This window comes from Mus pahari, chromosome 14, assembly GCF_900095145.1.
Source record: "Mus pahari chromosome 14, PAHARI_EIJ_v1.1, whole genome shotgun sequence".
In the NCBI taxonomy this organism is placed as follows: Eukaryota; Metazoa; Chordata; class Mammalia; order Rodentia; family Muridae; genus Mus; species Mus pahari.
Window position 1 is genome coordinate 17,543,799 of NC_034603.1, and position 13,304 is coordinate 17,557,102.

General features: G+C 48.3%; 1 protein-coding gene across 9 annotated transcripts in view; it reads left to right on the top strand.

Moving 5' to 3' along the window:
* The first annotated feature begins 1,794 nt into the window (after positions 1 to 1,794).
* Mgat1 (mannosyl (alpha-1,3-)-glycoprotein beta-1,2-N-acetylglucosaminyltransferase) overlaps positions 1,795 to 13,304 on the top strand; it is a 17,212-nt gene continuing 5,702 nt past the window's right edge. The window contains exons 1-3 of one of the 9 annotated variants that reach the window (XM_029545832.1): positions 1,795 to 1,879; positions 2,736 to 3,166; positions 4,794 to 5,091. The gene's annotated coding sequence lies outside the window, so the exon portion shown is untranslated. Of the gene's footprint in view, positions 1,880 to 1,978; positions 1,996 to 2,199; positions 2,334 to 2,735; positions 3,167 to 4,793; positions 5,092 to 6,141; positions 6,163 to 7,344; positions 8,273 to 8,740; positions 9,286 to 13,304 lie in introns of those variants that run through there. The other 8 variants (XM_029545835.1, XM_029545833.1, XM_029545838.1 and 5 more) reach the window with 8 other exon arrangements.

A 13,304-nucleotide genomic window follows, 5' to 3' on the forward strand; every position in this document is an offset into this window, starting at 1 on the left:
ATATTCTAAAAACAGTCAGATTATTAGAGGCCAGGCATGATGGTGCACATCTTCGATCCCAGAAGAGATAGGATGGATCTCCTTGAGTTTGAGGACAGCCTGGTTTACCCAGTGAGCTTCCGGACAGCAACCCTGTTTCTAAAAGAACAAAACATGGAAATGTTTGTAAATACGTCGTAGGAATGGTTACAGATATCATGAGCCCTTACGACACTGACTGGGAAGTTCTAAGCACTTATGCATTAGATCAGTGGTCACACTAAGTAAGCAAGGCGAGGGACTTTCAGTATTCTAAGCATAGTTATGAGAAAATTGAAGTACAGAAAGTTTTGGCAACTTTTCCAAGTATAGCAGCTGGTTGCTGGCAGAACTGAATAAAATAAAAACTAGAATCCTTAGATGTAAAGTGTATTGTTTCTAGGAAAATCAACAGTGTAATTTGGTCTTCTAAGTCCAGTGCTTCTGAGTGTAGTTTTTTTGTTTTGTTTTGGTTCTTTTTTTTTTTTTTTTTTTTTGAGACACGGTTTCTCTGTGTAGCTCTGGCTGTCTTGGAACTCACGCTATAGACCAGGCTGGCCTCGAACTCAGAAATCCACCTGCCTCTGCCTACCAAGTGCTGGGATTAAAGGCATGTGCCACCACTGTCTGGCCCTGAGGGTAGTTTTCAATAGATTTTTTGTTTTATGTGAGTGAATGTTTTGTCTGAATGCATGTAAGTGCACTGCATGCTTGCCTGGTGGACCAAAGGCAGAAGAGGGTACGAGATCCTCAAAAACTGGAGTCACAGATGATTTTAAACAGCCATGTTGGTGCAGATAGCCAAATTCTGTAAGAGTAGCAAGTATTCTTAGCTGCAGATCCCTCTCTCCAGCCTTAAGAGTTGATTCTTTTAAGTCAACTGGCACTAGTTAGAGGCATGAGCATGTGACCAAGTGTCACCGATCTGGCCAGTTACCCTGTCAGCTCTAACATCTCACAACTTCCGTTAAACCTCTGTGACTCCAGTAGATCCTATCTGGGGATCTGACCGGTGGATATTCAGATACTAGTTATAAAGAGCTCAACACAAATTCATGTTCCGTGAACAGTAACCGAGTGCTCTGCATCCTTTTGGAAAGGTCCTACCTCATCCAGCGAGGCAGTGGAAAATAGTGATGAACGAAATCAAACTTTCCCGCACTGCTACTCAGGCAGCTCAGCTCAGGGACAGGTTAGAACAGGCTTTGGCGTGCTAGCATAAAGAGTGCCTACAAGGGTCCGTGACCTCAGAAGCTACTTCAACCAGGCAGTTGCTAGGCGACCTCCTGGCATTGGGATAGAGGCAGAGCAGCCACACAGGTCCCGCCTCCACTCTCCGCCCTAGTTCCTGCCACCTCTGGCGGCGGGAGCGTCAAAGCCAGCGACCGGCGGGAGGACCGGCAGCGCAGGCGCGCTGCTTCCCGCGCCGCACTGAGTGACGCACGCTCCCGCTCTAGGCCTCCGCCCCGCCCCCTGGTGTACGGCTCCCGCCCCGAGCCCCCCACAACCCCCGCTCCATCTTCTCAGGGGGCGACCCTCCACCTCGTGAACACTGTACAGCCGGCCCCAGCGTGCAGACACACACCTCCCGTGCTCCCGTGGCGGCCTTGGAGGGGTGTCGGCCTTGGTGATGGAGGGGGGGGGGAAAGTGGGGAGCCAGCGGTTGCCCAGGACCTACTTCCGGAGGACAGGCGGAAGTGGCTGCGGTGTCTGGTGGGAGGGGAGAAGGAGCGCGAGGGGGAGGGCCGGGCCGCAGGGGGTCGAGGGGGTGGGGCCTGCGGGCGGCAGGGACCGGGCCCCGGCCTGGATCTGGAGCCGGGAGGGCGGAGGCTCCCAGCCCGGACCGATGGGCGGGGCCCAGGTAAGCAGCCCGTGCAGGGAGGGACTGAGTCCTAGGTGCAGCGGAAGGGAGGGTTCTGAGTACAGGGAGGGTCTCCGTGTCGCTGTGCCGTGAGAACGCCGAGCGCTCAGCGCGGGGTTTGGAAGGGAAGGGTGGGAGGAGTTAAGTTCTTGGGGGGGGGGGTGTCGTGTCGGCCACGCCCCTACAGGAAGAGGGGGGGGTCCATGCATATATGTCTGTATGTATGTGTGTGTGTGTGTGTGTGTGTGTGTGTGTGTGTGTGCGCGCGCGCGCGCGTGTACTGACAGGGGATGGGGCAACAGGGAGGGCTCCCAAACTGAGAAATTGGGGCTATTACAAACCGGACACAGGCCTCAAATATTCCAGGAGAGTGCTCTCGGGAGTGGCCCTGTGAAGGAGTTTGAAAGAAATTGGGAATCGCATCCTTGGCATAGTTTTGGAAACCGTGGGGGAGGTGAGGGTTGCAGGGAATGCCTGTGAAAGGCGCCGATTAAGCCACTGAACTCTTAGAGACGCTTGAGAGATAGGATTAGTAACTGGTGTTTTAGAGAACAGTAGACCCTATTTTCTGTATTTTTTTTTTTTTTTTTAGAAGAGTCTTCCCATAGTGACAGTACTTTGGGTAACATTTCCACACCTAGAATAGGCATGACACAAACACACACAAACACATATGCTTAAAATGATGGGGATACAGTATGTGCATGAAGGATGTACTTTTTATACAAATTGTGTGGAGTACTCAAGAGAGTTTGTTGACTGAACACGGCAAAGGAGTGTAGTGAATATGGAAGTCTTAGAAATCCACTGGGGCTTGTATTAGATTAGAGTGTCATACTGTTTAAATGTTCCACAGGTTCCCACAGAGATCAGCCTCCCGAGGCCATGTTGGTGTTAAAGCCTGTTTCTTCTCCTGAAGCCCCGGCAGAACACAAGTGGACCAGTGGATGACTTCTCTTGTCTGAGCAAGAGATGGCATAATCCCTGCGATCTCTCTACCACTCGCCTCTGAGCTGTAAAAGCCAGCTGGATGAAGGGATGTAACACGCGCCTGGGAGGGACACTGAAGTCAGCAGTGGGGGGGGAGGGGCCCGGACACACCCCTTCCCCCCCCAGACTCCTCCCCATCAGGGTCCACGTGGCCATGGACTTTGGACCTGGATAAGTGGAGAGAAGCTGTACTTTCTTTGGTGGATCTGATTCTCAGTTTTGGAAATGAAGTATTAGGTGTGGGGGCGGGGCAGGGTTGATGATCTTCAGGGAAGCAACAGAGAGAAGAAAAGAAAGGTAAGGTTTCTGTTACTTTATTACTTAGTACCTTGTTGTTGTACAGGGAAGGTGAATGAGAGAGGTCTGGGAATGCAGCCATGTCGGAAGTCACAGCACCTGTGTCCTGATAAGAACCCTTATCCTGATGGTCACCTCTGCTTCACTCGTTCAAGGGGCCAGAGTTGTTCCTTTCCTGTTCCTCACTGACAGTACAGTGAGTAGCTGGTTAAGGATTGTGAGTTTAGGGAGGTGAGGTTAGGTCAAGGAGAGCCCGCAAGGAAATCGGGCTTCAGGAGGGCTGTTGGATTAGTTACCTTTAAAAGCCTTTCCTCCAGTGAGATAATAGGATTTCAAATCAGTCTGGGCTAAGGCTGAAGTGGATCCCTCTGGCCGATGCAGACTGCTCTGTTTTTGGGAATCTGTTGACCGAGGAAGACTTCAGGGGAGGTGGGGAAGGGAGCTGGAGGGTAGGAAATGGTTAGATAGCTTACTAAACCATCTCTCTGCCTCCTTCCTTCCGCAGTAAGGAAGCTTAGGTCACGAAATCTCCTGGAAAGAACACAAACAGAGCTTGAGTTTGGGGAACAGTAAAATCTGTGGTCTAGCTCAGACTTTCCTGGTCAATGTGCAACTTGAGATATGATAATTACCTCTGTCCTGTCCTCTTCACACTAGAAGATATTTCAGTCAGGTTGCTACTAGGAACAAATGGGATAATTTTACATTTTGAAAGTACCCTGGGCCTTGTACTTATAAAACGGCAACATTGACTTTACTGGATTTCTCGTGTATTGTCACACATGAAAAAGCTCTGAATGGAGGTTCGTTCTTTTATTGAATGAACATGCTGGCTAGAGCCACAGCAGACATATTGATTGAAGGCCTGCCTGGCAATGGTTTTTATCATGTTATATAAAGGTGGACAGTTTTAGGAAAACTTAAATTGAGGGGTCCTGTCACCTTTGGGGATAGAAGTTTTAAGTCTAAAGAGCTAGTGAGAAGACAGAACTATATTACTTGGAATGGGTGCTGGACCTTTTCTGTCATATCCCATCTGCTCTCAGGTGACAACTGTCTCCAAACTGACATCTCTTGGGCTTTTATTTCTCTTTCGGTTCATAACCCAAGCAAGTTTGTTCTTAGTAGTCTTGGTACCTGCCTGCGCCTGGCTTGAAAGTTTTTTTGGAAGTTCAGTTTACTTATTCCTAGCCCGCTTTTCTTAGTGATGATGTCAACAGCAAAAAGCAAGAGACTCAGCGTATGAATTTGAGGTAGCATACGCTGGTCAGTGCTAGCAAGACTCATTGAGCCTGTAAGTCAATTACAGAGGGACATCGAAGTCACTGAAGACAATGACTGTTCTTCTTGTCATAGGAGTCCCTGTCTTTCCTCAGTGGCCTGAAGCCTGAGAAGTCTGCCCTGAATAGGTCTTCTGGCTCTGAGCTGTTTATCTTGTCTGAAGCTTGTCTGGACTCCTTAAGAGACCAGACTTCTATGTATGAATCATAGTTGGATGTGTCACCTTCCCTTCATCCACTCAATAAATGCACGGGAGCCAGTCTTTGCTTATGTATGGGGATCATGATTTCTTATGGCAATGCCTCCTGAGCCACCTATAGGGTGTTATATGTTCTATATGTTCTAGAAGACTTCCTCATCTTACTGAGGAGCCCCTCCTGGCCCGTGAGTACCTAAAGCATCCAGAGTACTGAGGAGGTGTGTGTGCTGCACTGACTGATGCCATTCAAAGTGTCAGGTCTGTTGTCTGCTTTCTCTCTTAAAAGAAGAGTGTGGGGATTGTTGTTCTAGTTCGAGGAGGAGCTACGGAGGCCCTGAGCAGGAAGAGCTCACTGGAGGGGCGTGACATATGCTGATAGTACTTGTGCAGTTGCCTTTAGCATCAGCCTGCCAGGGAGAGAACCGGGTGCCCCACAGCCTCTCTGGTAAGTCCTCTCCTCTTTAACATGAGCTATATAGAGTCTTTCATCTGCCAGAGCCCAGCTCTCCCATCTCCTGTGACTCTTCTGTCAGACCTTTCTTTCGAGCCTTCTCATGGGACCAGCAGATTGCTAGGGTACCACCACACTCAATTGTGGCAGGCTGTTAGCCAGGACAGGTGATAAATTTAATCACACGTTGTGCGGAAATGTTTAACTGAATTTATTTAGACCTTACTTTATTCTAAAGGAAGCGCAGGTAGCTAATGAAGGATTTCAGAGGCATTGCTCAGTGTCTATACTGTTAATAAGCTTGAGTTTCTTTCTATATCACTATGTGGTTTGGGACAGACATGTTAGGAAGAATGAAAAAGGAAACTTAAACACTAGTTTAACACTTAGGTCTTGTTTCCTCTTACGGCTTTAAGCCAAGGTTTCTTCAGAAATTCAAAGCATGAGCCCTTTCCCAACTGCAAACACTTTTAGGTATCCAAGCTGTAGTTTGTGAGGAGCGATTTCCTGGAAGTTTTTACATTTTTTTTTTTTTTTAAAGTTCCTTTTTGGTGGTAGCAGAGTAGGCAGGCAAGCATATTACCTCTTAATTCTCTGTTATCCTGTGACTAGATCTTCCTGTTTTTCCATTTGCACATAATCTGATCCGAGGCTCATCCACAGAGTCTAGATATGCAGCTCCCATTTCCTGCTTTCTTCCCTAGTGTAACCTGTGGAGCCCAAGGCCTCTCAGTGCTGATACATTCTTGTTTCTTAGACCAAATACTATTACCCTTGTTTAAAAATTTACTCAATCCAAATTCTACGTTGTAGCCTTTTTTTTTTTTTCTTTTTCTTTTTTTTCTTTTTTTTCCAGAGACGGTGTAGCCTTTTTGCATTTGGGGATCATTTTGTGAGCCTTGCAGTTTAAACAAAAGGCTGCAGAGATGGATGCGGTGGGGAGTTACTGTGCTCTGACCTGCTTCCTATCTGACTGTCTTGGCAGGAAAGTCACTCTGACATGGCCTGAGCTGCTTCGTCTTCACCGACTTCAGTACCCACTATGTATGGATTTTATCCAGGAAGGTGATTTGCGCTCCTTAGATTTTGGGTATCTAGGTATCAGTTTCCCAATTTTTACACATCCAGGGAACTTGGTCATTTTTCCTCACACTTTGGCACTGAGTGTGAAGGCTATAAGTCCCTTAATTCCTTTTTATAGGAAGTAGAAAGAGGCCTAAAGTATATAAACAGTGGCATTCTCTTGGCACATGCATGGGCTTGACTTTCCTGTCACAGTCTGTGCAGTCTGGAAATAGTGGGCATACACACACCATAGCCACATTCGGTCCTCCTCACTCATGCGTCAGCCTTTTCCTCTACTCGAGGGCAGAGTTCCAACTGCTGCTGTGAAGGTTCTCTGCTGCCCCACTGTGTCCTGTCACCTGGGCACAAAGCCATCTCAGCAGTCCTTCTCAACAAGGACTCGGGTACCAGGTTTGGAAGCTGGAATGCCTAAATCTAAAATCTGGCTATGACTTCCGACTTAACAGCTTCCATAGCCCCAAAGCCTCAGACTCTCTCTGCTGTACTCTGTGGAGATGCCGGGAGAGTGGGCAGAGAGGCCAAGGAAACAGGCTTGGAAGGAGTGGCCGCTCTGTACCTAGGGTCTCCTGACAATTTTGTTTTACTTCTTCACCCCACAGGCCCCTTAAGGCACTCCCTGCTTTCTGCATAGTTCCTGGTGCCTTGCACAAACAAGTTAGTGAATAGTCACTCAGTAAACACATACCTAAAAGTCCTGGTTAACTTGGGGCTCTGCAACAGGTAGTGAAGTCTGTAGGTAGGAGGGTCTGTCTGAGGTTAAGTAGATCTAGTAATCAACTGGCAAGGCCTCTGAAAAGTCACTTGCTGAGCAGCCTGCGATGTTCTGCTCCCCTCATGGGTGAAAGATCCAAGGGTGGTGGGAGCCAAGGCTTATGCAGAGGGTCAGGCACAGCAGGATGTGGGAGCGAGTGGGGCTGTGGTACCCAGGTGAGTGGACAGAAGGGATTCCCAGACATCTCTGATTCCAAAATGGTCCAGTCAGTGAGATGTGGCTTTCTGTGAGTTGCTAAGGATGCAGGGCTCAGATCTCAGAAATAGTCTGTGCTCTGGGGCCACTGCTGACATCTGAGTCAGACCCTGGTTGTCACCTTTCCTCCCCCTCTCAGGCTGCTTAAGGCTCCATTGAGTTAATCCTTACCAAGTACTCTGCTCAGCTGGGTCCTGACGAGTCTCCCTATCCCTCCCAGGCCCCTCCATATTTCTTTTGCTTTAAAATACCAAGGAATATAGATCCCGGGGTTTCCATCACCGCCTCCCATTCATTTTTAGGGTTACTACAAAAGCCCGTGATCGATTCTTTCCCTCCTTAGGGTCTAGGTTCTGTGTACAGGCCTAACTTTGGTTTCCCCACCCATAAAGGGGTGCGCGCGCGCGCGCACACACACACACACAAACACACACAAGAAAGAATTGAAACAGCGGGCTGGCTCTTACCCACCTTGGGCAGCAGGTGTTTCCTCCCTAGCTTCCCTTTTGAAACCGAATACTTGTTGCTTGCCCACCCTCACCCCTCTCTTGCTGGTTTTTTGTTTTGTTTTGTTTTTGTTTTTCAACTAAGAGTCTGCAACTTCCCTTACATATAGGAATGGTTCCCAGGTTCTTAGTATCGGGGTTGGTGAACGCTCTTGCTGAGGAAGTGCTTCTGACACCACCAAGTGCCGCACCCCTCAAAGTCGGTGAAGCTCTGGATTCACTGGGCTGGGCAAGGGACACTCTTGGGAAAAGTCTGTACTGGACAAGGCTCAGGGTGTGAGTGGGGTTGGAGCTGCGACTGAGAGGGAAAGGGCTCCAAACAAACATCTCTGCTACCACTGCCGTTGGAAGTTGGGGGACTTGGGAAGACCCGTTGTTTAGATCTTGACCGGTGATCAGGAAGTCAGCAGTAGAGGAAGGCCCGGGAAGGAGGGGCCAGCGCGGACTCGCCCGTGGCAGGGCGGGGACCAACAGAGGGGCCTAGGGGCTGGGGAGCGCCGCCCCGCCCTCCCGGGGAAGGACCACATTGCCGGCTAGCAGGAAGGCCAACCAGACCGGACGAGGCCGCTCCAGCGCTGGGTGTTGCCGGTCCCGGGCTAGCCTGGTTCCAGGCGGGGTGAGTTGAGAGGATCCGGTGAGCTGGGCCGGGGGGGACGCCAGCGTCCTCAGTCCTGGGGCTTCGCCCAAGGGGACAAGGAGCCCGGAGGAGGGAGGCCGCGCAGCTAGGGGAGTCGGGTCTGAGTCCCGAGTGTGCTCCAAAGCCAGGGCGGTCAGAGTGGCGGGCCCGCCCGGGGCCGCGCAGCGCGCAGTCTCCCCCACGCGGGGAAGTGGGAACTTAACGCACAGCTACAGGATTCCTGGCCTTCAGCTGCTGGAGGGAGGGTGGCTTCTCCAGGAGGGGCTGTTGTGAAACTCGGCAGGAGGGCACCTTGGGTGCGGGGCAGGGGAGAGATGGGGTCGCCCTGAAGAAGTGGGGGACTGGAGTGGAAAGTGGACTTTATGTAAGCCTCACCCCAGCGTCCAGGCTTCATAAGTTACTAGGGCTGGTTTTTGCTCAGCCACAAGGAAAATTTGACTCAATGTTGAAATATGTGATTTGGCAAGAAAACTTTTTCCCCTAGCCTCCTTTCTAGTATGTTTGGAACAGGGGGCTCCCAAGAGGTGCAGAGCCCCCCATTGTACAAAATGTGGTTCCGAGGGACTGTGGCCCACCCATTCGATGTCTCTCCATGGAAGAGTGGCCTTCTGGTGGAGCTTCATTTTCCTTAACCTTGGCTACTGTAATGACTCTCGTGCTTGATAATATTGCTGGCCAGCTTTACTGTCTGTCATTTTTAATCCTATTTAGACTGGAGCGTCCTTGGTTCTGGTGTCTTCCCGTTTCCAGTCACTAGACCTTGACTTTTTAGTATGGAGATCACCAGTAATGGCAGCATTACATGTGCGCTTCTGTTTCTCAGAAGGCTCTATTACAGTGTGTTCAAACTCCATGCCATTGCAACAGGTTAAACTTACTTTCTACTTAGGACATCAAGGTATTGCCATTCTAATTCAGACATCAAGGACGGTGGAGAAGACCAAAGTCAGTTGTCTGTTTACAGAGGAGGAACTGAAGCAGTGGTTCTTCAGGTAACAACGGCTTTGCCTGGCTGTCTGGTGCCAGGCTACAGCAGCGTTGTGTTTCTCTTTGACCTGTTCCCAGGTGAATAGTCTGTGTCCCTCCTAGGTCTCACCCTCTATACTCTTGAATCATTTAGCATATCTACCCGGACTTCTTTTCAGTTCTCCTTTCCCTCTGAAATTATGGAGCCTGGTACATCATACAGAGTCTAACAAGAAAGTAATTCACTTAGAGAGCCGTTATCTGTGATGGACACTATGTGCTCTGTACTTGTTTAAGCTGTGCTTTTTATCGTACTGGCAAAGCAGAAACAGGAGGGACGGTTCATTACGGTTCTTCCATCTCAAGACTTAGTTTTAAGGCTAGAGTAATGATTGCTCTACTACTCCTGGCTGGGAGTTGACTATTTGCTGTTTACTTGTTGCTTAAGAAACAACCTTTGACAAAGGGGCAAGCATAGAATCAAGAGTGCTAGAAGCTAGATGTGCTAGTGCACGCTTATAACATCAGGACTCTGCAGGCTGAGGCCAGAGGATCATCAGGTGTAGTAGGCAAGCTTGCACTATGTGTACTGTCTTAGAAAGGAGCCTGCTCTTACGCACTCCTTCAGATCAGAATGTGAGAAAGCCCCAGAGGGACTGGCACGACGTGCCCAGAGCCACCTGGCAACTGACTGAACCTTCAGTAGGCCGAGACTCAGTTCCCACCCCACCATGGTGCAAATGTTGTTGTGCGTGGTGGTGTGGGTTCACCTGCTAATTTCCTCAAAGGAGTCCTAAAAACACTGGAAACATGAAAGCAAGGTTTGAGTGTGAACATTACAGGCAAATCTCATAACCGATGTATCAAAAACTCAGGTCAGGGTTGATGGATATTTTATTTTGTTATTTGTTTGCTTGCTCTTGTTTGTTTTGTTTCGGGTATGTATGTATGTATGCATGTATGTATTTGAGACAGGATTTTTCTATGTAGCCCTGGCTGTCCTGGAGTTTGCTCTGTAGACCAGGCTGGCCTTGAACTCAACAGAGATCTGCCTGCCTCTGTCTCCGGAGTGCTGTGATCAAACGCATGTACCACCATGCCCAGCCTAGGATATTCGACTTTTAAAAAGGAAAATATGGCAAAAGAGTTTTTCGAGTGGCCTTGTTCATAAGTGCTGTTGCAGTTTAACTTTGTCCTCTTCTCACTCACTGGTAGGGTTTTCCATGTTCATTTCTCTTTGTAAAAAATATTTGTGCATATACATGTTTTGCCTGCATGTATGCTTGTGCAGCACTTGCGTGCCTGTTGTTTTCAAAGGCCTAAAGAGGCCGTTTGAGTTGGAGTGTCTGAGGGTTCTGAGCCGTCATCTAGGTCTGGGAGTCGAACCCGGGTCCTAAGGAAGAGCAGCAAGTGCTTTTAACAGCTGGGCCGGCTCGCCGCCTCATCTCTCTCTCTTAGGGATGGTAGGAACTAGCAGTCTCCTTAGGAACTGAATAAAGCAAAAGTGAGCCAAGGCTGCCGAAAGAAAAGGCTTCAACTGGCCTTGTTGTTGAAGTCTTGGAGCACTTCCTTCTCTTTGGAACCCAACCACTGAATTCATAGGAAGCCTGCGCCGCATGAAGGAACACATGATGGTGACTCCAGTGAGTGTCCCAGTCAACGTCAACATCAGATTACGCATGTGTTATAAAGCACACGTCTACTGGAGGCTAGCCTTAGCTTTTGAGTCTTCCAACCCCAGGTCCCAACTTAAAACAGGTGGGTCCTTCCCTCCGTGCCCCACTTTGTAACTTCTTCAGCTATTGATATTGGATGAGGAACTAGGTGATTGTTACAGTTTTAAGCCAAACAGTTTTGAAGCAATTTGTTATTTGCCCCCAAATAAAAATACTGGTAAGAGATGGGTGTGAGTACAGTAGTCTTCAAGTCGGGGGCTGGGGACCTGAAGGGAGCAGCAGGTCTGGAGAGCTCTCACCTTGCTTCTCAGGAATTCTGGTCCATTTTCTCATGATTTCAAGGACTGACTGACTGCTGTAATGAGTTATCCCAAACTTCGTGGGCTTTCATGTCACACATGAAAGTATGTCCTTTTCATACTTTGTGGTTGATTCTGGCTGGGCGTCAGCTGGAATACCCTCAATGTCCTGCCTTGATCTGTAGCCTGGATTTGGCGCAGCCTTGCTGAGATTACAGGTGCGCTCCATCACACTCAGCTGTCCTGTCTTTTGGAGATGACTTACAGGAGTCACAGGGTCTCAGAATCAGAAGGAGGGAATGTGGGGCTCCCTCCTCCCCCAAGGAAAGACATCCATCATTCTGAATAAGGAGCTTACAGGAGGGGAGGTGTGGCAGCATCTGTGGAAAGTGCTGTTCTTCACTTTGGCTGCTATTTCTATCGCCATTCTCCCTCCTTTAGTTAATACTACAAATGGTCCTTCATGCAACCTCTCATCACACCGTACACATGGACCAAGCACTGTAGTGGGTGTAGAGGACACAGAGCCTCTTTTCTTAAGGAGCGAGGTAAGAGCTAAGGACACACGGTCTTGGATTCTGTTACAACATGGAGAGAGTGCAGTGAAGAGTAGTCACGGGAGGCCTGCTTGTATCTGGGATGTCATAGGCCTAAGGATGTGAATGTTCTTAGGTGGGGCATGGGTAACATTTCAGGAGCAAAGAAAGACACAACAGTGTGCACCAGTAGTTACTGGGAAATAAGCAGCCTTCTGCCGCTATTGTATTGGATCCACATCATTTGTGATTGGAAATGAGACCACATTTAATTGGGATTAAAGTCTACTGTTGTGAAGCCCATTTCTGTCAAACTAAGACGCTTTCATCTTTTTCCTGTGGGCAGTGGCAGCTTCTGATGGCTTTTAATATTAATGTGTTCAAGATTCTGTTTCTACCAGAAGGTTCTTTAGAGAAGCCACAGGTAGACGAGGTTAGCCACGGAGCCAACATCGGAGCTTCCAGCTTAAACCAATGTTCATAACAAACAGTTCAGGTCTACTTGGTCACCTGTTTAGAAAGCAGGAAGTTGGGGGAATATCCTGAAATCCTGGCCTTTGGAATTCTTGCAAAGTTTCAACATTGACCACATTCTGAAGGGGACTGAAGGAGACCTGTCAACTGATGCATCTCTCATCTCCCAAGAAAGTAGTGTACTGACACAGCTGAGAGGAAATGGCCTGAGGTTTCTGCTACATGGCAGATTTTATGGATTGTGGGGGTGCTTGGCTTTAGAAGGAAGACTAATGGTCAGGAGCTTGGAAAGACAGGACCCAGATCAGAGGCTGCAGAGCTGGGACTCAAAGCTTTAGATAGGATGGAGAATGGGGTAAGTACAAGCAAGGCTTAGTCTTGTGTCCTGGCCCTTCCGAGAGCCTGGCAGGAGCAGGCATATGATTGAGGGGTTTCAGGTAAACCCGCTCATCTCTGCTTCCCTGGCTGCATGTCCCCAGCTGGGGCAATACTAATGGATGAAGTCACCCGGAAATGGACTCCATGTTGCCTTATTTTATGAAGAAACTTTTTTGAAAAGAAAAAACATTTTAGGAATAAAAATGGCCCTTCAGAGTGAAATATAGATATTATTCATTGTTATTAATGCTTTGCTCCATTCACTCTGTGTAGCTATGGTAATTTCTGTTCTGAACTACTTGAGGTCATCTTTCATAGACCTTTGCCCCTAAAGATTTCATTGTGTATTCCCTGCGAATTGGGATGTTCTCTCTTACATACCTCAGTGGCTATCAATCAGCTACTACGTATACTTTAACCTACTGTCTGCATCCAATTTTATTTAATGATTACATTAAAGATAAAGTGTCTTACATTTTTTTAGATTTATTTTTTTCTATATTATGTGTGTGAGTGTTTTGCCTACTTGTAGGTATGCATTCTTGATGCCTTCAAAGGTTAGAAGGAGTCAAATCCCCTGGAACTGGAGTTGTAGATGGTTATGAGCTACCTTGTGAGTTCTGGGATCTGAACTCTGGTCTTCTTCAAGAGCAACAAGTGCTCTTTTTTTTTTTTTTTTTTT